General features: G+C 40.6%; 1 protein-coding gene across 3 annotated transcripts in view; it reads left to right on the plus strand.

The window, feature by feature from the left end:
- PTK2 (protein tyrosine kinase 2) overlaps window positions 1-25,478 on the plus strand; it is a 191,708-nt gene that overhangs the window by 20,689 nt on the left and 145,541 nt on the right. For 2 of the 3 annotated variants that reach the window (XM_072034273.1, XM_072034275.1), the window contains exon 3: window positions 19,495-19,521. The exons of the other annotated variant lie outside the window; for it this stretch is intronic. The gene's annotated coding sequence lies outside the window, so the exon portion shown is untranslated. The remainder of the gene's footprint in view (window positions 1-19,494; window positions 19,522-25,478) is intronic. 3 annotated transcript variants of the gene reach the window in all.

Raw genomic sequence — 25,478 nt, forward strand, 5'->3', positions numbered from 1 at the left:
TGAGTTTGCCTAAGCTTATAATTGAGTAGAATATACTTACAGAAAGCTTTCTCCTATTTCCCATCCTTGTGCTGCTAACCATCTCCATTTAGATGTTCGGACTAAGCAATGGAGTCTTAGGCTGATGGATTTGTAGACCAGAAGTGTTGGCCACAGTTAGTGGAAATGGTGCTGTGTTTTCACGTGCTTGAATTAATGTAATGAAATCCATTTACAGTAGCAAGATTTGGCAGAAATTGTGATTTCTTTTTGATTACATTGTGTGCTAGTCACGCATGCTGCTAGCTCAGGAATAGAGTAGATGACCGTCAGAAGCGATGTGAATTCTTGTGTTTCCTTCTTACTGGAAGCTATTAATTTGTACTTTTTTTTTTTGTTCTCTGGCAAGATGTACAGCAAGCAACTCGAATTCCCTGGGCAGGATTCTGGACTTGTGCAGTGTTTCCTTATTAAGGAGAATGAGAGGACGTGAGAAGACCATAACAGGGTAGCAGTCTATAACCGAGCCCATAAATGAACACATTAAATTAGATTACAATGCTCTTTACCAAGAGGACAAAGAGGGATCACCTAACAGTGTTACGATCAATGGCTATTCCAGGTATCGCTAAAATACTGCCCCTAAGGACATGTGGAACCTGCTCACAGCTGTATTGTGAAAGGTGCAGCCTTTAAATCACCCACCAAGGTTCCTGCTGAAAACAAAAGGTCATTTCTTATTTTAGTATAATGGTATTGGGCACGTGGAAAGGAAAAGGGCACTTAAAAAGTCACGGTTGTCAAGAGGGCTCCAAGTTTGGCATTCCAGGTTATATTTGTATTACTGTAAGCAGGTGGTCGTGCCATCATTTCTCTCTCCCAGGATCAGTACAGTTGGCTTAACTTCCAGGATGGGACAATAAAAGCCTGACGGTATCTCGGTAGGTGTTAAGGTCCAAAGAAATTTGGGTAGCTGTGAACACAGTCCTTTCCTTTCAGTCCATTTCTTTATTAAATGACTTCAGCAAGAGAAATGTCCAAAAGGAACGGTAGGCTTTTTCTAGTAATATTAACACTCAACATTTTTGACTTTTTCTCCTATCTTTGGAGGTCTTCTGATGTTGTTTTGTTTATTGTCACGGTGCTGGGAGTCTGGTATTGTATTGTGTCATAGCTATTTTAAGCAGGACAATCCAGGTTGTGCTCATCTGCCTTTAATGTATGCTGACTCATACAAACCATCTTTCATATGCGTTTGAGTTGGTTTCTTATGGTGAATAATTCACCTTACAGACCTCTCCAAAATAACTTTTTGCTCTTTGAAAAACAAACGGGATATTAACTTGCACCTCCTTTTTGCATGGTGTTAGAGGCTATGTACTAATCCTTCTTTGATACCTTAAATTAGGTTGAAAACAGGAAATGAAGAAATTAATTTTGGGGGGGATAGGGCTAATTCTAAAGAATAATTTGTCCTAAAAAAAAAAAAAAGTCTTGACTTACAAGACTTCATAGGTGAGGAGGAGGTGATGTTGCCTTCTTGCAGAGACTAGGCTGTTGTGCATTACAAAGTCATCCTTGCGTTGAGGAGAGCAAAGTAGTAAGTCTTTTTATCCTGTTGGATGAATATAAATCTATGTATGAGGATAGAATTTGACAGAATAGCCTTCTTTTTTTCACTTTGCAGGTTTGTGTGCTTGTGGTTGTGCCAGTCCGAATGGATTTGTGTCCCTTCATGGCCATTGGCTTGCATGCATTTGCCCATGCTTTGCTTTGGGTCATTCCTAGCTCTATGCTCTGCTCCTCAAGGCAGCTAGTTGCTTGAATCTATTGAACAGATGTGACCCTAAACAGGGTGTTGTCTATATCTTTTGGGGAGAGACGTGTTTTTTTTTGAGGCCCACTTTCTCCAGGAGGTTTTGTATAAGTAGCCATGAAGACTTGGACGTTTGGGGGATGGAGTTGATCTGGGCTTCAGTTCCGAGGTTTCCTGTTAAAAAAGTTTGAAGAGGAGCCAAGCAAAGCTACCTGGAAGATTGGTGCTTTTTTTTTTTTTTTTTAATGTGGAATGTGTGGAAATGTATGTATATGGTGTGAGATTTTCACACCAGTTACTTTCCTGCTTCTTGAAGGAAAAGGAAAAATAAAAGTTGTATACTAAAAATGACAAAAAAAGACAGAATTCTGATACTAATACAAGAAATTCATACTTTTTGGTATTTCTTTTGTTAACAGACACTTAGCTTTGGAGACATAAAGTAAGTAAATGCTGGAAAGGAGAGAGAAGGACAGAAGGAACCCAGTGAGTTGCATTGCTTAATGTACCGATGGTATCTGTAGCCATAGCAATGACAGCAGAAGGACCTGCACAGGATGCTGCTGCCATCACTCTGATAACTGTATTCCAGCAGGATGAGTAATGTGGGTCAGAAGATGCTGCTTTAGCTTTTCTAAACCTCCCACTTGAAGGTATTCTCATACAGAAAATCTGTGGTGGCTACATGGAGTGGAGCACCACAGATTTAAAAGGAGCTGCAAGGCACAAATGCTGAACTATGGTTATTCCTTCCACATTAACACTTTTCTAATGCAAGCTTTGTATCCCCGAAGTTTTAAATAGTGGGCAGAGTGCAGAGCTATTAAGGTGGGGAGGGAAGGTTGCAAGGAATCAGAATGCTCCTCTGTTTTTAGGTACAAGATTACATCATCCCTTCGTTCAAGTTGCTCATCATCGATTTTGCGTTTTTAAAGAAAATAAATATAATTATTAGATTTGCATCAGAACTGCTGCTTTTGTTAGGGAAAATTGATTTCTACATTATTTGGGTGAGTTGGTTGGAGTTTGCTTCCCATTTGTTACTTTAGGATGAACTTCTTTCCCTTTCTTCAAAGTAGTTTCTTCAAGAGAAAATTGCAGGATCCTGGGAACACTTGAAAAGCAATTTATAGGAGAGGTCCAATGCTTGGTCTCTGGTCTAGAATTTTTGCTTTCATGAGAGGTATTAGAAGGCTATAGAATTTGAACAAAACACTTGGTGCTTTTGTGTATGGTAGAGCTGTAATTTTTCTCCGAGTCAAGTGGCAGCACTGGAAGATTGCAGCAAACCTGATTTCAGTTAATCTGGGTTTTCACCTCTGCAGCACCCCTATTTTCTGTACTGCTGCTCGATGACTTAATTGAGGTCATAGGCAGCCTGTTCTTGAAATTATGGTAATTTTGATGGGATTTTATTCTTTCTTTTGCCTCTTATTGAAATTGCCTGAAACATGTTTGGGAGCGAGGGCATGTCCTGATTTGTCTGAGAGCTCTCAAATTTCAGAAGAATGCAGAAATTTGAAGGAGGGGGGCAGCTGGGGATGTGAGCAGCCCGAGGACAAGGAAATCTATCCGGGCTTGTTGTTCTCCCTGTAGCAGAAAAAGAAGTAGAAGGAAAAATTTGTTTTTGGAGTTTCGGAGTATGCAATTAGTGGCATGTATGTGCCATTTATAACTTAAACTGGTGGTTGTTTACAGATTGTATTTCAGTCTTTTTTCTTTAAATATCCCCTGCTTTTAACAATGTACATGTATAACGCACACTGGCTTTTATTTCATTATTGATATAATATGCATGCTTTGTAGATAATCTCTCCTAATATTATTCAATCCTGTGCTGGCTGCAAATGAAATATTGATTTTATGCATTGCTGTTTTTAAACTTAAAGGCACTCCTGAATTGTGGTTAATTGATCTTTAACTCCATACTTTAATACACAGTGGTGCTTCTGGAAGCCAGACATCTTAATTACAAACTGCTTTCTTTTTTACAGCTGCAGTTCATGGGTTCTACTGATTGCAGTGATATGAGTCTAGCTTGCTTTTGTTCTGCAAGTTGCTTTCAGAAAAGGTTTGGTGTAAATATGGAGGGGGGGAAAAAAGGACAGGAGAAAATAAGAAATAGGCAACTGCTAACCAGCTTTCTAAAGTGACACTGATGGTACTTGCATGAAACATACTTGGAAATGCATCCCTTGTCATTCATCCTGTCCATCTCGTGGGGTTCAGCTTCCCAGAAAATTCAGAAATCAGATCTCAGTTTTCTAGAGCTTTCTATCATAGATCTCAATATTTAGCTAGTTATCAGAGCTGCAGTCCGGTGCACAAATGTTCCCAACATACGTTTGTGCTAGCTGAGTCTCCCTCTCTTCACTTATAAACATGAATTAAACAATTGTCATCTGTCATTTTTTAATGAGGTTTTATCCCCAAAATAATAATAATACATTTGGGGGGCTGTTGTATGAGGCCACGTGAGTGATTTTAATCTGGTATTGCTCCTTAAAATATTTTAATGCAAGTTCTTGTCTTGCTCTTAATCAATGCTGCCATTGCTTGCCTTGCATTTGAAGACAGACCTATATTTATGGGGTGCTGGGGTGGAGGTCCACTGGGTCTTGGTCATGCCATAAAATTCAGAAGCCCCCCAGGAACTCTGCCTGGCAGAAGGCAGCAACTGAGAAGAGCCGTGTGCTTGTCTCTGACTTAGATGGGCTGATAAAAATAAAGGAAAAAGTTAATGTAACGCAATGAGGTTGGCTTAGTTCTTGAGCACGTAGAGTGGGGGTTGCCAAACAAGAAAAGTTTTTCTTTAAATTTTCCAGAAATAGATACGCTGGATGCAAGTCAGATAGATAAAGCTTGCCAAATTGAGCGCAGTGGCAGAAGCTTCCAAGCAGCTGAGCAGAGCTGTTGGTCTCAGGCCAGCAGCTGTCCCACCAGCATGCACCTGGGGTGTCCCCGCGGTATATTTGGAAGTTTGAACCAGGTGGAGCACTGGGATGCTTCTTGTAGAATCACTGAATGGTTTGGGATGGATGGGGACCCTCTGGTCACCCTTGTGGCCATCCCCTACCACCAATGTCACCACTAAACCATGTCCCTAAGCACCAGGCCCAACCTTTCCTCGGACACCCCCATGGACGGTGACTCCACCACCTCCCTGGGCAACCCGTCCCAGTGCCTGACTGCTCTTGCTGAGCAGAAATGTCTCCTCATTTCCAACCTGAACCTCCCCTGGCACAACTTGAGGCCATTCCCTCTGGTCCTATCACTGGTTACCTGTGAGAAGAGCGGACTGAGCCACTGACCACAACCTTCTGGATGTGGCCATCCAGCCAAATCCAATGTCTAGTGAGAAGGTGAGCTGAGGGAAGATGCTCGTGAAGCAAGGGGAAGGGTATTCTGGTTACTGTGGTGGTGGTGAGTACACAGTATGCTGGAAATAATCCTTTATTAATCTGTCCACAACAGCTTCTCAATTTAACACATGCTGTAGTTAGCCATTTTAAAGTAAAATTGTGCTGGAAACATGTGAGAAGCTCTTGTGGTCTGAGCTATCCTGTTAAGCACCATTCTATGCCATTCATTTGCATCTTAGTCTGTGTGTTTTTTATTTAATGTGGAGACTTTTTTCAGACTTTTTCAGTTTTCCTTCATTCTATTAAAAAAAATCCACCATAAATGAAATGAACAGAACTTGACTACTGGTGAAGCAAGAATAAGCCTGAAATTTTACAAAGACGAGCGATGGAACAGGATTTGTATGGGTCAGTGTTGGTGCTTACATGTTTGGTGCACTCATCTGAGCCACTCTAGACACAAGCAAAGGGTGATTTGTGCAGTGGGACAGGAGGAGGAGGAAATAACAAGCTGGAGTTGCTGGTTTTAGAACAATTCTCAGGAAGGGAAAGCCTCAGGATTGTGTGCTTCAAGCAGTACCGGTTAGAGGTGTAAGACTGGTTAATAGAGAACTTGTAGGATATTGGTTTCAGGCTGTAGGTTTTTCAGGGAGATGTGTAATTAATTGCACTGGGCTGTGTGTGAATTTGTTCGAAAAGATTCTGCTGATTCCAGCCTTGCTGGATGTGCTGGGGAATGCCTGCAGGCGCTGACTGCCGGATCCACTACGGCGATGGGAAATGTTGTGCTCTGCTCTCCTGCAGGTCAGTGTTGCCTGTCTTACCCCTAAAGCCTTCTAGCCAAGATATTTGTGTCCTGTGGGCAGAGGGAGAGGCTCCCTAAGGTTCCTTCTGGCCTCATGATTCAGGAATTGAGGAGGAGGTAGATGGACTTCCCTTCGACTGCATTCATGTGGCAGCAGGGTTAACATCCCTGTGACTTAGACCGAAAATAATGCTTTCATTCTGAGCTTCCTTGTTTGTTCTAGCTTTCTGTATCCTGTTATTAACAACTTGGGCTTTTTTTTTTTTTTCCTGTGTGGTGCTGCGACAGAGAAATACAAAGTAGAAATTATTTCAACTCCAGTTCCACGAGATATTGTTAGTGTACACAGCCTGAAATTCCTTTGTGCTGTCAAAAATGCTTAATTTGCAGAATGATGAAATAAATATCAACTCTAGCAGAGCTAACACTAGAGTAAGTACACGCTGTAGCTCTTTAGTTTTCTCTCTTCCTGCATACCAGCAGAAGGTGGATGCGTTCAGGGGCTCCTGAAGTACTGCTCTCCTCTTGCAGTAGCCGGATGGCTTTGTGCCAGCACAGCTCAGCAGTTCTCAGCAAATTCAAGTTCGTGTTCACTCTGAGCTTGACTGGATCTTGAAAGAGCTTGCATTGAAAATGTGTGGGTTTTTGGGGGTAATAATTACTGGGAAATTTAATAAGGTTTTTAATTTGGACCTCTAAACCATTTTCTTATTTATGTTTCAAGCTTGAACTTGAATGAGTTTCATTAGGATGACTTTTAGGGTGCCTTCACTGCAAAGTCAGAAAGGGAGGGTTGAAGAGAAAGAGATCTTGATGTCCTCAATGCTGCTTCAATATTTACTGAATTTTAATTTTTAATAAACCTGGCGTACGTACTCTCCTATCCTCCATAAAGTGCAGGTATTTTTATGTCTTTGAAATACTCTAATCTGCTAGGAATAAATAGCATTTCGTAAGTGATAATGCAAAAAAGCAGATCATGATGTAGTAAAAAGGAAAAGTACCTTTTTTTAATGTTGCCAAGGTTAAACATGTGTGAAACAATTGTCATTCCGTTCTTCGTAATTGCTGTGAGCAGGTGTAATTCTTCCTTCTTGCTCCTGGTGAGATTTGGTGGCATCCAAGTGACAAGGCTGGGTAAGGAGCAGAGAAAGCTGAATAGATTCTTTTGCTGGTCTTTCTTGCATTATTAATTAATTATTCTATTATTCCTTTATTATGCTTCTGTAATTAGCTATTCAACTAGTTAATTTACTAATTAATTGAAAAGGAAAAGCTTTTTAGAGCTCCTTGAATAGCTTGTCCTTGTTAGGAAGATGCGAGCTGTTGTTCTTTTTATGTTGTTTGATGGTTGGCTGTTTTTTTTTTTTTTTAGGCGACCAGTGATGGGATGACCAATAAAATATAACATTAGTGAAGAATTTAAAAGTCTTATCACTGTTTTTTCTTGATGTAGCAGCCACAAAAAAACCTTTCATTTCCTACACATCGTATTGTGGTAGGGAAGATGTACGTTGTGTTGTCTTTCATCCCTCGTTGCTGAGGAGAAAGCACACACCTTTTCTGTATGCTTCTTTGTAGTCTTGAATTTCTGTCTTTGTATAGAAAACACTTGTTCACCACGACCAACCTACACATGGCTGTACCCAGTGTGCTTATATAATTCAGATCTGCAGCCCTTCTCTATTTATCCTTCAAGGAAGACAAGATCTCCTTCTTGATGCCAATGTGTGTTCTAGCTAATTTGCTTGCTAATAAGGAATCATTATACGTCAGCAGTGTATATGATCAGCATTAGTATTGCATTTTACATATTAACTAAGCAAGTTCAAGAAAGACATAATTGTACGAGTGTATACACTGTATGATCCCTTTGCACTAAGGGAGAAAAGCTGTTAGTGAAATATTTGACTAAGTACTCTTTAAGAGAAACAGTACTGTTTCTGAACTTCAGAAATAGTAAATTTTTTTTGAATTTTCTGTTTTTTTGAACACTAGATGGAAAGTATTCAGAAACTTCTGAATTCTGAAAGTTTCAGAGATGTATTTTTTCTTCAAAATCAAGTCTAAATACACAACTCTGGTAGACAATTTTAAATAGACCTATAACACTGTAGTACTTCAATAGTTCTCAATATAAGGTAAGTTGGAGTTATGTAGGGACCGTAGTGATTTTTATAGAAGAAAATAATGAACGTTTTCCATGAACAGTACTCCATCAGGATTCCTCTCCCCGCTGCTGCCCTTCAGGTTGGCCTGCTCATTATTTGTGAGGGAAATCAGTCTGACAGCACCGAAGGCAGAAGTGTCCGCTTCATCGTACAGATAGCGGTAGGGCTTTCAGTGTTTTGGGGGATGATCCAGATTATATCCCCCCTTGATAGGTTTTCGGGGGGAATTATAAGCAGATTCTCGTCTGAGACAACAGGGATTTGGATCTGGAACTCGTTCAGTTCTGAGCCATACGTTTATCCAACTTACCAAGGCCTGTAACCTACACGGGAGAAATAAAATATATATAAACTATGAGTTGTCTTTGTCCTTGTTCCATCTCCCTAATGTCAGCGGAGTCTGCATGGCATCAAATACTGTATTTGACTTGAAATATTGCCATCGTGGCTTGTGTAGGAGGCGCAGTCTGAGTTAGCTGCTGGGGAGGTAATTACAGCATCAACCCAAAAAACCCACAGCTTTTGTAGACCCAGGATTGAGTCTACAGAATGCAGAGTCTGTGGTGTGTCTGATGTTTATCTGCCTCCCAGGATGGTAGTGAGTCTTGAATCTTTCTGCAAGTATTTCTGGTGGTCTTAATCTGCTTCATGCCAGAGGCAGAGCGAAATAACGCATCCAATTTTGTCAAATTAACTTTTTACTGCGCATTGAAATTGATTAAGTAACGCGGCGGATTAAAGGGAGAAATACCATCTTCAATTGCATTTTCAGGACCGATAGCATCTTAATGATGCCAAGCTGAAGTTTTTTCAGTGGGCTTGTGGCTATGAGAACCCATTAATCATGCACGCTAGACTAAGGGTGCATTTTATTAGAAATAAATGGGCTTGCTCACTTGGCTGGTGTGAGTAAGGGCCACGTGTGGAAGTCACTGCAAACAGAAGATGGAAGCCACACGCGTGTTGTGTTTTGTCAAGCCAACTGGGGCTCTCATTTGATCGTGTTCTTGCCAAGAACAGACGTGTTGGGGGTTTTCCTTTGACACGAACAACAGCGGCTTTCGAGCGTCGCTTTCCGACAGCTACATGACAGAGCCAATTAGGAGAAGAAAGCCTGTCTCGTGTTGTGTACTGAAATCCTTCTGGCTGCAGCCTTGTTCCCCCCCCACCCCTTTTCTTCTTCCTAATCTAGTTTTCATCAGTCATCTCTTGGTGTCTTTGTCCTGGTGAATGTGTGTATTTTCTCGTCATGTTTCTCTGCGTGTAGGTCCTCCCTACCTCACCTGTCATCTTTTTTTTCTTTTGCTGTCTTAATTTCTCCTCCATTTCTTTTCCAGCTGGAAAACTGTATAAAAGGTGACAGAAGCAGAGCTGAAGCTAGGGAAAAACTTCTCTGTAGCATCCCCCTTGCATGAAAGGGGAACCAACCTACACCAATACAGTTATTATTAAACATAGCTCCCCCCAAATGGTTTTATGTTTTAAATGAATGCAGAGTCTGGATCTCAGACTATTATTTTATTATTTCATGATTTGCCATCTTTATTTGTTTCACCTCTTTAGGATCTCTGCCTTTTTGGCTGAAAATAATTACGTATGTTTGTCTAACAATAGAAATAATAATGAAAATTAACATGAAAAATATTACCATATGTTGTCTAGTCTCTGACAAATAATTTAACCTAGATGGTTCTTGAAAGAACCTTCCTTTCCTTGTGATCTAGGTCTTAGAAAGCTTCTTATATATATTTTATAGCACCAGCATTGCACCTTGCAGCATGTTATGCCTCCAAACAGCAAAGTAGTTTGAAGGTTTGTAATCTATGTCCCTAGTAAGAAGTGCTAAGACTTGCTGAAATAACATTAAAGGAGTCATCCTTACTCCTATGGTGGTAAATTTATTGGGAGCCTGTCTGGCACACTGAGCAGACTGCCTTCAGTTCCCTGTTATTTTGTCTGTTGTTAGGACCTAAAAGCTGTTCTGTCTCACTGCAGGAGCGATTTCCCACTGCAAATGCCTTAAACCATGTGCTTGTGGAACTGCCCATTCATTGTAGAGCTGTTATACTTCGCTTTGAGAATCAGCTCAAAGTGTAGCTAAGGTTTTCTCTGTCCATAGCATCACCCTCAAGCTAAGTAAGCATCAATATTCCCATTAAAATAGATTTAATTTCCTGCATTGGAGCAGAGCAAAACTTTTGCAGCTGCTGTCAAACTTCCTTTGAATGCCTTGCAGGAATCCCACTGAAATGAATCAAACTCTGATTTTTGGCACTAGGTAAGTTGGTCTTTTCATGCATTAACTACACAACAGCCCTTTTTAGGTAGGTACAATGCATGAGCAGAGATGCTAAGCTGTTAAACTCCTGACAAACTGCTGTGTGTGTGTTCTTTCACTGAAACATTGTCTCTTAATTTTTTATTTTTTTTTACTTCTCCTTCCCTCTGTGCCACTTGCATTGATTTCCTTCAGCCTTCTTTCACTCCAGTGTCCTGTAACTTTAATTCTAGCTTCAGGAAAACTGCCGTAACAATGGAATCCGTGTGTGGGCCATAGCCATGGAAACAGCATAATTTTACAGTGGTGGAACATGAAGGGAAGTGACTCTCCCAACTTTCGAAGAATTTAAGTCTTTTCCCAAAAAGAGAAAAAAAAAAAAGGCTTACAAAATGCCATTCCGGTACTCAGAAAAGAAATTTTAAATGTTGGTTTTTTTTTGTTTTTTTTTTTATGTTGTTGGTCTTTTACTCTAAATCTTCTTAATTGTTTTCTTGTTCTTGTAAGGATATTCTTACACATTGTTTTCTGGGATCTCTGGCTCTGGGGGAATTATTTTTGAGTTTCCTGCCTTGAAATACTTCTAATTATCTTCCATTCTTGTTGTGACCTTGGTGTTCATTTCTGTACCCCAGAATATATTATTTTTCTTCTGAAGCATCTCCATACTTGTACTGAGTTCCTGTAATACCTGCAGCAGCTGTTCTGGCATGCAGTGCTGGTTTGTATTTTAACACAAGAATTACAAAATCCTGTCACCTTTTGAAAATGCAGGTGACTTGTGCTGGAACACCGCATGTCAGGAGTCCATCATGTAAAATGACAAGGGAGGGAATTTTAATCATAGCAGGCACTGTCAAGCCTATGTTTAAAAAGAAAAGGTTGCACTAAACCTAGTGCTTTCAAGAAGAAACTCTCTGTAGTACAAATGAGGAGGGGAGAGGTAGAGGTGTAGAGTACAAGGCTGCTGTTTTCCCTAAGCTTGCCTGAGGGCCTGAATTGGTCGGTTCATAAAAATGTCGCAGGATTTCCACCAGGATTACGTGATCACAGGTCAGTGCTGGAGACGCTCCTGTTATATCTGAACCACTGCCAGCACACAGATGTCCCTCCTTAAACATCTTAAGCAGTTTTAAAGTTTCCTGGGCTTGTTCAGAGTTAAGCACAAACGCATCTCCTTTTGCTATAAGCCACAAAAATATAAGATCGTTCCTATAATGTAGCTGACCTACCCTCCAGATAGTGCTTCCAGTTCAATAGGTATCTCTCCAGGTTAACCCTAAAGCTTGTGGGTGCCCTACATCTGCACAGAGCTGCGGTGGGGAGTTCAGGACCATGAACAACCCTGCTGGATGAGACCACAGTGATCCTGCAGCACAGCGTCATGCTTCAGTGACAAAAAAAGATGCTGTTTAACCAGCGTGTGGATGTTCCAGTCCCTTGGAGCTCGCTGAGGCTACCTGTCTGTGCAGGCACTTGAGGAAGCTCACTGCCAGCTGTGCTTTTATCAGTCTGAAGCCATCTCCAGCATTTCCTTCAGATGCCTTCCACTACTCCTATTGGCAGGATTTGATGAGCAGTGGTGCTGTATTGATGCACTTTCTCGTTTTTTTCCTTTTCACCCTTGCTTGTAAGCTGTGGCTGTACTCTTTGAGTCTCATGTCCTTCCAGCAGGGGGGTCCCAGATTATTGTGTCTGTCCTCACATTGCAGCTGCTCCATCCCTTCCCTGAACCTTCTCCAACTCCACTACGCATTTTCTCAGGTGCAGAGGCCAAAACAGGCAAAATTCCTTATGGTTTGATATAGCAACATCTTTAAGTACCACGTTTTCAGTGCCCTTCCTAATGGTACACAATGCTGTACTGCCTTTTTTTGTTGTTGTTGTTGGCTCCTGCCCTTGTTGGAGCTGGTGATTTCAGAGAAAACAGTCAGCAGTGACTCAGACTTCCTCCTGCAGTTGGAGCTGCAGAAAGTGTAAGTGGTAAGTGTGATTGAGGTATTGCTCAGAAAATTTTCCCCTAGATGCATTACATCACATCTCTGTCGAAGTACATCTGCTACTTTTTGGGAACTCGCTTCATTTTGTGAGGTCCTTCTGGAGTTTCTTCCCACTAGCATGGCATTTGCATACCCCCAAGAGCTTAATGGTGCCCGTAGACTTGCAGGTCTGTTATCCATCTTGTTAGGCATAAAACTAACTCTAAAGGGACCTGAGTCTTTATCCGTATCTCTCTTCACCATAGGCAAAAGAGTAGTGAGATAATCGAGAATAAATTCTTCACCCGAGTTGCTCTGTAACTCAGTAAGTAGTGCTGATGATCCCACATTACGTTGTATAAATTAATTCAAAGTTTCCAGGAGCGTGCTCTTTTAGATGAGGGCAGAATTCAGCTGAAATGAAGGAAAATACAAGTGGGTTACTCAGGATCTTAATTGGAATTTGGATATTATTTTTTTTAATTCAAAAAACTAGCATTCAACAACCATAAGCCAAGTGATTTAGGAGTGTTTCCTTCAGTGGGAGAGGGGAAATTGTTATTGGAAACTGTTGAAAGACTTTTGTAGATGCTGTAAACTAAGGAGACTAAACATTGCTTTTGTTTTTAAATCACAGTAGGTGAGAAGCAGAAGGCAGGTACAAGCAGAAGGTTGGGGGCAGTGAGAAGAATGCCACAGTTAATTAGCTCTGGATTTGTCAATTTGTCAGTTATGGAAATAAATATGAACTGAACACGTTCCTCAGATATAGGACAAGTTGACGCTTGTGTTTCTGTAATAGGATATTTTACTCATGCATGATACTGTTTTAAGCTGTCTGAAGTATGGCAGATAGGTGGTGATGATACCGTAAATATATCATACCTGTTCTGTCAACCAGACAATCCCCAAAAAAGTTAATGTTCTGTGCAGTATGGCAGTTGGTCTTCTAATTTTTCCTTACCTTAATTTCATGTTGCATTCATGATTCAGAGACAACAGCTTGCATTAAAACTAATAAATGGTAAAACAGACCTTTCGAAATACAATACAGAATGTGCACATTTCCTGAGGAGGGTCTGATAGCGGTTCATTTTTGGCTCTTTGCTCATTAACCTTTTCAACAGACGTAGATGAAAGCATTAAGTCATTACTGCTGAAATTCACAGTTGAAACAAGGATTTAAACGAAGCTAATAAAGGATTACAGCGCAACCTGGGTGGGTCTCCTACGAAGTAGGGTTGAAAACAAAAGCCGTGCGGTTTTGTACACTGAATTTCCTCTGATTTGGTGAAAGGACAAAAAGTGCAGGCAAGTTGGGTGGATGGAAGAGTCTGTCCTACAGCATTTGGGTGTCACTGTGCTTAAGGCAAATGCAGTAAATATGTCAATGGGGAAAAACTTGATACTAAAAACACCACCTGCTTGCTTAGACTGTTGTGGGTGACATACAAATACTGTGTCAGGTACTGGTACCTGCAAATCAGAGATGCTACTAAAAGCAAAAGTAGTGTGAGATCTGTAAGGATGAGCAAAGGTTTAGAGAAATGGGAAACGTTTCTGTCTCTCAGTCTGTGTAGCTAATGTAAGAAGAGTTTTCATTGAGTTGATCTTTAACCTAAAATTGCCTTAATGGGAAATGATATAATAAAGGGCTGCTGCCATTCAGCTCTGCAGACTGCTGAGTTAGAAGTAGGTTAGATTGAGGTTAGAAATAAGGTATGAACTTTTAACAGTGAACGAAAATGTATGGAAAAATTAACCGTTGGCTACTGTAGATTTTGCATGGGAATTTAATCATGTTGTAAAAACTACTTAACAGCTTTTCCTTACTGGATATGCTGCAAGAATGGATTAATCGTAGTTCCAGTGTCTTTGCCTGATGGATCAGGTGGCCGTGGAGAAATAAAAAAATCAGAGAATATCCCAATTGGAAGGCACCAGCAAGTCCCCACAAGTCCAGTTGGATCACTGAGTCCAACTACCGGGTCCCTGAAGGACCATCCAAAAAAAATCAGACCATATTTCTGAGAGCGTTGTCCAAATACTCCTTGAACTCTGGCAGGCTCTGTGCCATGACCACTGCCCTGGGCAGCCTGTCCCAGTGCCCGACCACCTCTGCGTGCAGACCCTTTCCCTAACCCCCAGCCTGACCCTCCCCTGTCCCAGCTCCATGCCGTCCCCTCGGGTCCTGTCGCTGTCCCCAGAGAGCAGAGCTCAGCGCCTGCCCCTCCGCTCCCCTCGTGAGGGAGCTGCAGGCCGCCATGAGGCCTCCCCCCGGCCTGCTCTGCTCTGGGCTCAACTAAACAAGGGATCTTTTTGTAGAAGGAAATTAAAGTTTTTTAGATATGACCTTCCCCTGGTGAACCCATGTTGGCTCTGATCAATGACTGTGTTGTCGTTTAGGTGTTTTTCACTAATTCCTTGAGTTAACCCCTTTTCTATAAATGCTTGAGCTTCACAACAAACGTCAATTTACAATTTTAAGGTTGTTTGTGTTCTCTGCTTAATTGTGTACGCTTTAAAAACGAAAACCTAGAGAATGAAATCTAAGCTTCATCAAAGATTAGAGGAGCATCCGTAAAAGAAGTCCTCTTTGCCTGTCAGCGAGCACTAGGAAGGGAGGCTTCAGAGCTGTTGAATGCAGCCTTTGAGGCACCATCATGCAGGATCAGTCACGGGAAGGCTAAATGCTGAATACACACGCGTATTCCTAAATGATTTTGGTACCGGTAGGTAAATAAGAAAATTGCATTTGAAGCTGTGGCTGCGATATTCCTTGTTCAGCTGGAGGGCTGCTTGCTGAAGGACACGTCCTGCTTCGCTTCCTGGAGCTTGGGAGCTTGTGGTCTGCGGTTCCTCGCATGCTGCGTGCTCCTCGCAGGAATGAGAGATGGGTTTGTGAACCGAATAGCTGAACGTATTTCGAGGGGATACTGTTAAGTTCGTCTGTTATTGCTACAGTAAAACGGGATTGAATTTCTTGTGGTCGTCTGCTTACCGCGGCGCTGGAAAGAGATCCATGCTGCAGCCTGGGCGAGTGCATGAGCCTCTGTCGTGGCCTGTGGAGCCATATTCTCATCTTACCATGGGACAGGAACACAAAGCTCACAAAATATTCCTGCCTTTGATGATTAGATGTTGCTCTTGGAAAGACGGATGTTAAATTGTGGCTCGATTTCCAAGAAAGCATTTTGCACTGCAGACTTTCCTCAAATGCATGGTTTCATTCAAAACATTTTTTTTATTTAAACTTTTTTTTTTTAATCTTTAAAAGAAGCGTTACAAATATATGAATCCCTTGGAGTACTGGATATCATAGAAAACAATACTTGTGACTGGATCTGCAAAGCCTGCGTGAAGACTGTACTGCCACAAACCATCCCAGCGGGTAGAGAAGTGACAGTCGTATTCCTTCTTTAAAATGAAGTCCTTCTGTGAATTCCTGTAGGTAATTGATTTACTTAGCAAGATTTTTGGCCGAGGAACTGTATTTTGTAGCACCTCTAATATTGTTACAGCTTCTTTCCTGTTCTATCACTGTCACCTGTGTGTAGTGTTACAGAAATAGTGATTGGAAATGACCTCTTGAGGCCATCTCCTTCATCCTTCCACTATCTAGGATTAAAAACAGTTTTCCTTGAGAAGTAGCTTACCTTTGCTAGGTATATAAAAGACAGTAAAAAAAAAAGTCTAAATTTTACTTTTCTTTCTGCCTATGTAATGACTGACAGTTTATCTTCTTAGTAGCATGGTAAGTAAGAACATAAATGCAGAACGTGACTGATTTGCTTGGAAGTAGGAGTAGAAAGAGAAATACATGAAATCTGAATGTTTTTTAAATACACTTTGAAGAAAATATTTGGAACAGATGGGAATGTACGTTTGGCTTGTGTTACCCAGCTGTAAATGGGGTGCACGTGCCAGTTAATGGGCATTCAGGAAATGAGTTGCAGGAGACAAGTCGGTGCAAACCTCCAACAGGGGGGATCCTCACCGACAGGACAGCTCCTGGAAAAGGACAAGTGTGTAAGCATGATCTGAAATGAGTAGCTGGCTGAATGCATAGTCTGTTTGCTTCTCAGTGAAGTCCTTAAAGTGTTGTCAGAATCCACTCGTCTTTTTTTCAATGTTAGATGTTAAATGAAAAACGATATTTGGAGAATAAGCTTAAAAAGTTTGAAGCCAGAAAAGATGCTGAGGAGACAGGATAGACCGAACGGTAAGATACATCATGGAAGTTAATCTTCAAAATCTGTGATGCGACTGCAACTAATAAAAATTCATGAAGGTAACAAAGGGAGTAACATCTACTGCTGTGGTTCCTGGGTGCACAGTGATCACAAAGCATGGAACTGCTTTGCAGTTTGCAATCGGAACAGTATTTGCTTAATTTTATGCTGTTATGAGTTGATGCTTCTTAGCAGTCACTGTTTTCCAGAGTTAGGATGCATTAGCCTATGGAGGACCTTGGGCTTGATGGAAATCTTTGAAAAATACAAGCAACTAGCTAAGTGCATTTATGCAATTTTCAGTTGATGGATGTGACCTTCAGGCTTCAATTTCTTTTGGCCTACTTGTTTTTAACTCTAGTGTGTGCGTGTCAATTAATCTTGGAAACCAGGCTCGTAGTCAGTTGTATTAGAAGAAGGTGGACTTGCAGGAAGCTGCTCGGGATACTTGTCCTGGAGGTGCAGCATCTCTTCGCTTATTGCATTTACAGGACTAATTTGTAGTGGAACCTGGAAGTACTAAATCATTGCAGTCATGGACTTCAGTATAGCAGCAGATCTGATATGGTAGGTCCTACAGAGGTCGGTGGGACACACAGGTGCCTTCACACAGAGGAAGAAGCAACTCAGGTGCTGAGGACAAACACAGAAGTATCCCAAGCAATTGGTTAAGTTAATAATCATGTGTGCGTCCTAGACACGGAGCTTTCCCTCGAGCTGTTTGAAATTGCTTGGCTAAGTTCAGAGAATGTAAATGAACGTTTTCCGCATATCTCTGTGTTATGATAATGTATTTATCTGGCGGCCGTGTTTACCATTATTTTCTTGAGATCTGTTGTGGAGGCGCACGAAATCAAATGGGCTGCTTCAGGAGTAATAAATGCTGTGATAAAATTTTTCCAGTACATCAAGGGCTATGAGAAAACTTTAATGCAGCTTTTAGTTTTTTACGGTAAATTAAATTTTCAGTTTTCTTTATAAATTTAAGTCTGAACAGAATTTAGAGATTAGTTTCCATCACAATAGAAAAATTAAAATCAAATGTAATGCTTTCTGCTCTGCAGTCTTATTCTAGGTTATTTACTCGAGTGGCGAGGGTTGTGTGGTCTTAGTGACAAGAAGAAATTGTTTTGAATTATCAAAAAAAAAGAAAAGTGGGGAGAAACCATCAAACCTCTATGTAAACAGGCAGGCAGAAAGGTGTGGTGTTTCTCTTGATTCCTTTAACTTTAGAAATTAATTGTAGCTTCAAGGTTTGTGTGCCAGAAGAAAGCTCCCTTCCTTGTACGCTGCTGTGTACTCGATGCAGAAGCTGTTGCAGGAGGCGGCTTGAGGCTTTTCCTTCCTGCGGTTCGAGCAGCTTCTTCCTGCCTTTCTCCTATCTAAAGGCATTTCTGACCACATCAGCTCATTTTGTTCACAAGCAGACAGCATGGTGAGCTTCTCTTTAATGTAACTTAACTGACTTTCAGCCTTTTTGTTCTGCCAGAACAAAGCATGCAGTGTTGTCTCTGCTCTTTCGGGTGTCCTGTTGCTATTTTTATTTGGCATTTTAAGTGTAGTTTAGCTTTGTTTTGCTTCTTCACTGTTTCTCAGAGTACTGAAGTTCAGTTTCGAAATTTTCAGGAGGCTGCCTTTACGTTTCCTTTCCAAGTGTAATCCTCTTTGGAATTCAAGTTTTGTTGTTTTTTGCAGCTGCAAACGTGGAGTATAAATGAAAGTAAGCATGTTGTTAAGAGTCTGGCAGGGAGAGCAGGGCTACGTTTATTAAGCCTTGTTATTTCTTCTAATAGCTATCAATGCAGTGACCATCTGCCCTGATAATCTCTGAATTTGTTCCAGTTGCTTCACCTATTGATGAAGTTCAATTTCCACAGGGCTTTTGTACCCAAAACAGGGGGTTTATTACTCAATATTGTTGTTGCCTTCTGACCAAGCAACTATGTGGACCTTTTTTCATGGGTTCAGTTCAGTTTCTTAATTCAGTTTCTTTCTATTTACCCATATTTGTATTTATTTCAGCTTTCATTAACTCCTTGATGTTTCTCCCCGTCCTCATCCATACTGACTTGGAGTAGCTCTTGCTTTCTCATTCTGGGTGGGTTTTAGTTTCTGTTCTGAGCCTGATCCAGTCCCGTGGAGGGATCACACAGATCTGAGATGGCAGATGTAGGAAAACCAGGCAGAAGAAATATAATGACTTATAATTTATTACCTGTTCGTGTATTTATATCGATGTCTACCCTTTTTAAGGTGTCATTTTTTAATATGGTCTAATTAGGGTCTGAACCAGTGGTTTTTGTGAAGTTGATTGCAGCTCAAGACAGCCTTGACTTTTACTATAAAGGTGTTCAGCAGCTGTGTCTTGTGCTAATGGCAAAGATCAGTCCTCCTTTCTTGTAATATTGCTTCTTGTGTTCCAAGCTTGTTTGTTTTTAAGGTTTCTTTGGTAAGGTTTTTATGGTCTTTTCTCTAAAGGGTTAAGAATAAAGCAAACAATCATGCCCTCTTCATATGCCAGGATTAACCCTGACTCTTCTAACACTGAAATTACATAGGTACTAATAGAGAAATGCACACGTAACATAAATTTGTACGTAGTGACTGGTATTCTGCTGCAATAATTACCCTCACTGCTTAGTAGTGTCATCTTTATCCTTCAGTTAGGCGGGCAAAACATAATCTTGTTAATGAACAGGGTGAGACAAGGGGAATGCTTCTGACTTGCAGGTGGCGTGCCTAGCAGCTAGCAAATTGCTTCAGATAATGGGCTTTATTAAGCAAGCACAGCTTTGCAGAAAAGTGATTAGGCTGCTTCAGTTGCAGAGCTATTTTTCCTTCTGCTTCTAAATGTATTTCTTTATTGTTACAGATATTTCAAGACATTCCCTGCCAGCAGGTAAGTTCTCCTCTTTCATTTATGTCTTGATGTGACAGCAAGCAGCATTTAGAGGCTTGCTTGCAGTACAGCAGTGCTTTTATATAATCAGAGGATCGGTTCTTACCGGCCCTGGCATGGCACTTGGTCATGCAGGGACCTGAGGTAATGCTAAGGTCCACAACCTGGTGAGGTCCAGAGATTTTTACATTCAGACGGTGTATTTTGACAAGAGGAGGAGCTAACTTGAATATATGCAGTTGTTAAATATGCAAGTGATGTGGTTAATGTTTAAAACAGCACAGTGCATGATAAAGATGTCAGAACAACAGGGATATTGGTGGTGGTGCATCAGAGGGACAGCCTGCAAGGAGATGTGGATGGTGGTTTATGGTTGGAAGGACCCAGATGCTAACAGGGATGGGAAGGGCCAAGTTCACCCACCCAGGGTTGCTGGTGACTGTGGCAGAGCTGGAAATATTTTGTTGTTGAGCCCTGTGTCTCACATCAGTGTTCTTTGTCCAAAAGTAAATAATAATAATTTGAAAATAGTATCAATTGGATAGTGCTGTGGGCCCAGGCATTTGCCATGGAGCTCAGGATGAGGGTGGTTTTTCATTGTTTGCTCTCACAGTTTTTCATCTGTGTTCCCCAACATGAGTAATTGAGGGGATAGTCTCAGTTTGAAATTTGACTTTTCCATTAACGGCACAGTTTTACTCAAAGCTGAGCAAGTTTTGGGCTGGATATTTGTTAACAGGCTTGCTGTCCTTACTCTTGGTTGGTGATTTTCCTGAGTATCCTTTGTGTTATTTCTTCTTGCTGAAGTATGCTTCATATCTATCCGCAGTGTGTTTTTATAGTGAGTATCTGAAGTGCAGTGGTATGTATGTATTATGTATATTATTAAAAATCTGTTCTGGAGGTGCTTGGTTTTTTCTATTTGAACCAACTGACCATTTCAATTAAAAGCTTGACAAATGATCTCTCATACAGTTTTTCCCCAAGTACTTGAATGTGGCTGCTCTGAGAAAGAATCATGCTTGGTTGAAGCAGGGAAGAGAGTTTGGTGAGGCTGGTGGCAAGCTCTGGGTATCGTGTTGTTCTGAGTTCCCATTTGGGACTCGCAGATTTTGTCTGCTGCTGTGGATCTGAGTCACATGGAGATTGTTCCTTTCGATTTGTGTATGTGCAGGGGGGTGTCCCAGTTGCAATTCCGAGTGCAATTTTAGCTGTGACATTGAATACTGATAGAGGGCAAATAATTGCCCAGGATTTTGAAAAGATAACCTTTTTCTGTGGCAAGGTAAGGGGATTTTATATAGGGTAGAAAAGCTGTACAACATAGCTTGACAAGGGTTTAACAATTCTCACAGGTAAGGAAATTAAGGGAACTTGTTTTAAAAACATACTTAAAGTATTGTCAAAAGAAAAGAGTGCATGGAAAGGAGTCCCACAGAGGTCTGGCTTGTGCTGTGGTATTACAATAGCTTCATTAATGGCCATGATGGTGGACTTAATGTGCTTATTCAATTCACGAGTGACAGCAGTATAAAAAGGGCTACAAGCACTCTGGATGATGGGATTAAAACTCAACAGAAACTTGACAAACCAGAGAAATAGGATGAAAGATGCAATGCGTTTGAATAAAGATGAAGTTCTGCATTTAGATGGGAAGCTTTAATTGATGTTCTGTCACCAGAACTCATATTTGCAGAACTTCATTTTCTTTTCCGTGTGCCACTTTTAACAGATGCTGGAAGAAATGCTCTCATTTCTGCCTCCTGTGTTTTAGCACTCCAACTTTGCATCGTGCAAGTTTTTTGGGTGTTTGAAGACTTTTGCAGTAGCAAGGAGGTCTTCATCACAGTGTCTCGTTTAAGGTTGTGTTGCACGTAAGTTTGTTGTGGTCAGTGGTATACCAAAGTCACCCAGAAAACTTCCTTTTTGCTTCGGTTTCGTAACAAACTCTTGTGGTGTGAATAATTGCTTGTGTGCTGTCGAAGGTATTGGTTGACTTGCTGCTGGTTAAATCATTTCTAGGGAGTTGTCCTCCCCGAATCTGTGTCACTGCTTTGAAGCCTAGGTAACTCGGGTGTTTTATTACCTTTTAACAGAGTCCACAGATATGATCGTAGAGGGTTTCTGCAATGTGAGCCATTAGGGACTTGGAAGGAAATGTGCTAAAATATCCTAATTTCAAAGCCAGGTAGAGAACAAAGTATTCTTGTCTGTGTGTGAAGCTATCCTGGAATACGAGTGTGTTCATAGTATGCCTGGAGGAATGAAAGGCTAGCTCCCTTTGGTAAGTGCAATTAAACTTTTGTCCGTTTGGCACTGTTGGAATTAAAAATAATCCCTCCTGGATTTTATTCCCCTCTGAATTTAAAACAGGTATAGTATTAATGATGGAGGTGGCTATTCTTAAGCCTTGGTCCTTTGTTCCTGATCCTGTAGTGCAAATAAGTATTCATTACTAGAATCAAGAAATAGAAAGAGAGAAATTGTGTACTGAAGGACGACATCAGATAGTTAGAGAATAATGACAAAGGAGCATATAGTGGGTTTCTGGTTGGAAACGGAGTGAAGCATTTTCCCAGAATGGAATCTTAACTGCAGATGTTCTCTCCTTGAAGACTTTCTCCTTCAGAGATACTCTGAGTTGAGTAAAGCATTGTTCTCCTAGCATAAGGCATTGAAAAATGAATAAGTGTAGCCGAATTCCAGAGGTATAGTATATTTGAGGTCTGTCCAGTATTTTTTGGGTGGATTTTGTGATGTACAGCATGGAATTTAAGGAAGTACCATCCACACACAGTCATCATCTTGAAATACTAAATGGCTTTGGGACTAGCTTTAGTTCCATATGACCAGGAAAAAAACAAAAAAACTATAAAAATGAATAAAGTTGAATCTTCAACTCAGCCTAACAATGTTGCTCTTCCTGAATTAAAAAAATGTCTTCTGTCATTTATTAGTGTTCCTTCTTAGAGGAAGCCTGCTGGTGATCCCTTTAGTTAAACCAGATTTATCCCCTGGAACCCTCCATAGAAACACACGGCCTCAAAACAACCTGCTGCTGCTTTTTCTGTTAGCTACCAGCTACGAGGCGGGGTGTTTAATGCTGTGCTGTGTAGCTGGATCTTCCTTATCCTAAATCTACACCTGCTGCCTGATGAATTTGCATGTAGCAACCTGAAATACAACAGCGCTTTTCAGACTAGAGATGAAAAACAAGCAGGGATACTTTCCATGATGTTAAAAGATGGAAAATTGAAAATCAGTTGAGCAATAGCCAGATGAAGTTGCAGTAGCAAGAACTGACAAATTGATGAAATGCAGAATTCTTAAAAATAAATGTTCCCGCTTAATACAGTGGGTAATAAATTCTGCAGCGATTATTCATTCAGCTGAGAACAAACTCAGTGATATTAGTAGAGAACTGTTGTTAATGTCCCTGTTTAAAGCAAAAAATGAATGACCAACTGTAGACTCAAAAGTAAGTATGAAATAGTGGCCTTTTGATTTGTCCCTTCAATTCTAAAGAAGTGAAAGCAAACTGTGCTAGAGATTGTGGGCAGCTCCTCTCGCTGCTCATGTCACATTGCCTGTTGTATGGTGCCTGAGGGGGTATGCAAGGAAACCTGCATCGTCTGTTTTATTACAGGTGTGGTATTTTCAATAATACCTTTGGAAAATCAGGGTTTTCTTCAAGGATTTTTTGAAATTTTTAATCTAGATCTCTGCTTCTTATCTAACAGTATTAAATTCACTAAATTAAATACAACAGTATTAACATCTTAAATGTATTTTTTCATGTTTGTGATGTCTCTGGTTGTAATTTTTTACTTTGTGTTTAGATGAGGCACTCACACAAATGAAAAAATAAGGAATTAGCAATTTTCAGTCTATAAAAAGCTAGTGCTGTCAAGTCAGAATAGTTGTCTGCATGCCCCTTGAAGTTTGGAAGTCCCAAGAAAGCTTTTTCTTCTTTTGATACAAGTACACTTTATAATTTTAATTCTTTCTCCACCATTGAGGAATCTAGACTTCCAAATAGTGTATTGTAAAACTCCCACTCCTTCTGGATGAGAACTATTGCTGGTAAAACTTAATTGTCACCTTGGAGACATTTCCTTTGCCTTTTGTATGCTAAATCTTCCTTCTTTAAAATTTTGCTGTGTACTTCTCATAATCTAATTCTCTGTGCTCATATAATACCTTTTCCTACTGTTTTATACCTCTGACACTTGGTAAAACCATATAATCTATCCTTTGCTGCAGTTAGGTGTCTGGCTTCTTGTACTGGACACTTTTGGTATGTGAGGAGAAGACAACAAAAACTTTGAAATTCAATATTTGCAAGCCTCTTCAATGAAACTTTCTATGCTTATTTTGGCTGCTCTTTTGACACTGCCCTCTCCCACTCTTCCCTTTGCCCCCATCCATATCTTGTAGCTTTGGTCCAAACAATTCAAAAGCAGGTGACGTAGTGTTTCTTCTTTTTCCTTTAGAAAATGTTGTTAATCTTTTATTATTTGTGCCTGGTCTCCACCTGGACTTTAAGCTGCTGGTCACAAGCTGTTGAGTCTGACAGTCTGGACTGATTTCAGTTTGTCTCACTGTCCATTTATTTGGTCCATGCTCCATCAGTTTGCCTACAAAGATGTTGTCAAAAGGAGGCAGTGCTGAAAGCTTTGCTGAAGTAAAGATAAACAACATCCTTTCGTCCACCAGGCTAGCCCATTCATCACAGAAGTCTATCAGGTTGGTCAGGAATGACAGACCTCCATCACTTGTGCCTGGAAGTTAGCAACGTACTCCAGAAACCCTTGGGATTTGTTGCACCCTGCTGCATTGACCCTCCAGCAGATACCAGGGTGGTGAGTCCCCCGTGGTGACCAGGGCCTGCTTATTCCAGTTCTGTCCTTTCACATCTCCTGCCTCAATCCTTGTTTGATATCCTTGATAATCAGTTAAGCTAGGTATCATCTAGTTATCATCTGTGCCATCCATCATTTCTAGTTTCAAGCTCTTAACCAGGCCAGCCTGGTGGTAAAGATGATTTTGCCTCTCTTTGTAAGGTGGATCCCTTCTCTACCAAAAAGTCTTCAATCCTCAGAGAGGTTCCCAGCCAAAACCCTGTTGCCAACACCAGCTGTGCAACCTTTTGTTGACCCACAAGATCCATCTACTCCTCAAGCCCATGCTCTTCTCAGTAGTATCAAAAGAGACAGAAAAGTACAAGCGCTTGTAGCATCAGTAAGCTAGGGGTAGCCTTATATGTAATTATCAAAGCTAAATAATTGATTTCTGTTTGCAACTAAGTCTGTAGTTTGTCAGCGATGCTAAGAGAGTACCAAGTTTATTGTGGAAAGCGGGAAGACTATCTGCAATGGCAGATCTAGGAGTCTTTATTTAAAAAAAAAAAAAAGCAGGATAAATATTAGTTGCTGCTGCTTCTCATTTAAAATGTTGTTTCGGTAGAGGTCATTTAGAAAGTAAACTACAATAAGCCGGTGTATAAAGTCTTGTTTTTAATGTTTTTGGCTTTGGAATTTATATTTGTATTTATATGTTGGTGCTGTATGTTCTGTAAATGTAACTTACGTGCCTCTGAGCATGCCAGAGTTTTACTGAACAGTAAGAAATTCTATGTATGACTATAAATAAACTTAGTTTTTGAAAAAGAAAAAAAAAAAAGAAAAAAAATCATATAAATACTTCCATAAGAGATTCTTAAACTTTGGTATGTGTAGTACCATACCAGCAGTGCAAAAATGTTGTTTAAGAGGCTGTGTGTGGCACACAGACTATGCTCAAAGGTTATCTTTGGTGTCTCAGTCTTGCACTGAAGGGACAGAAGAAAAAGGGTAGAAGGAAAAAGGTTTCAGTGTAGGGTATTTTGGGGGTAAAGTCAGGAGAGCTGGGAGTAGTGTTGCACCCCTAGTAATTGGTTTAGTTGATGCTCAAAGTGA

The sequence above is a fragment of the Anas platyrhynchos genome, chromosome 2 (genome assembly GCF_047663525.1).
Source record: "Anas platyrhynchos isolate ZD024472 breed Pekin duck chromosome 2, IASCAAS_PekinDuck_T2T, whole genome shotgun sequence".
In the NCBI taxonomy this organism is placed as follows: domain Eukaryota; kingdom Metazoa; phylum Chordata; class Aves; order Anseriformes; family Anatidae; genus Anas; species Anas platyrhynchos.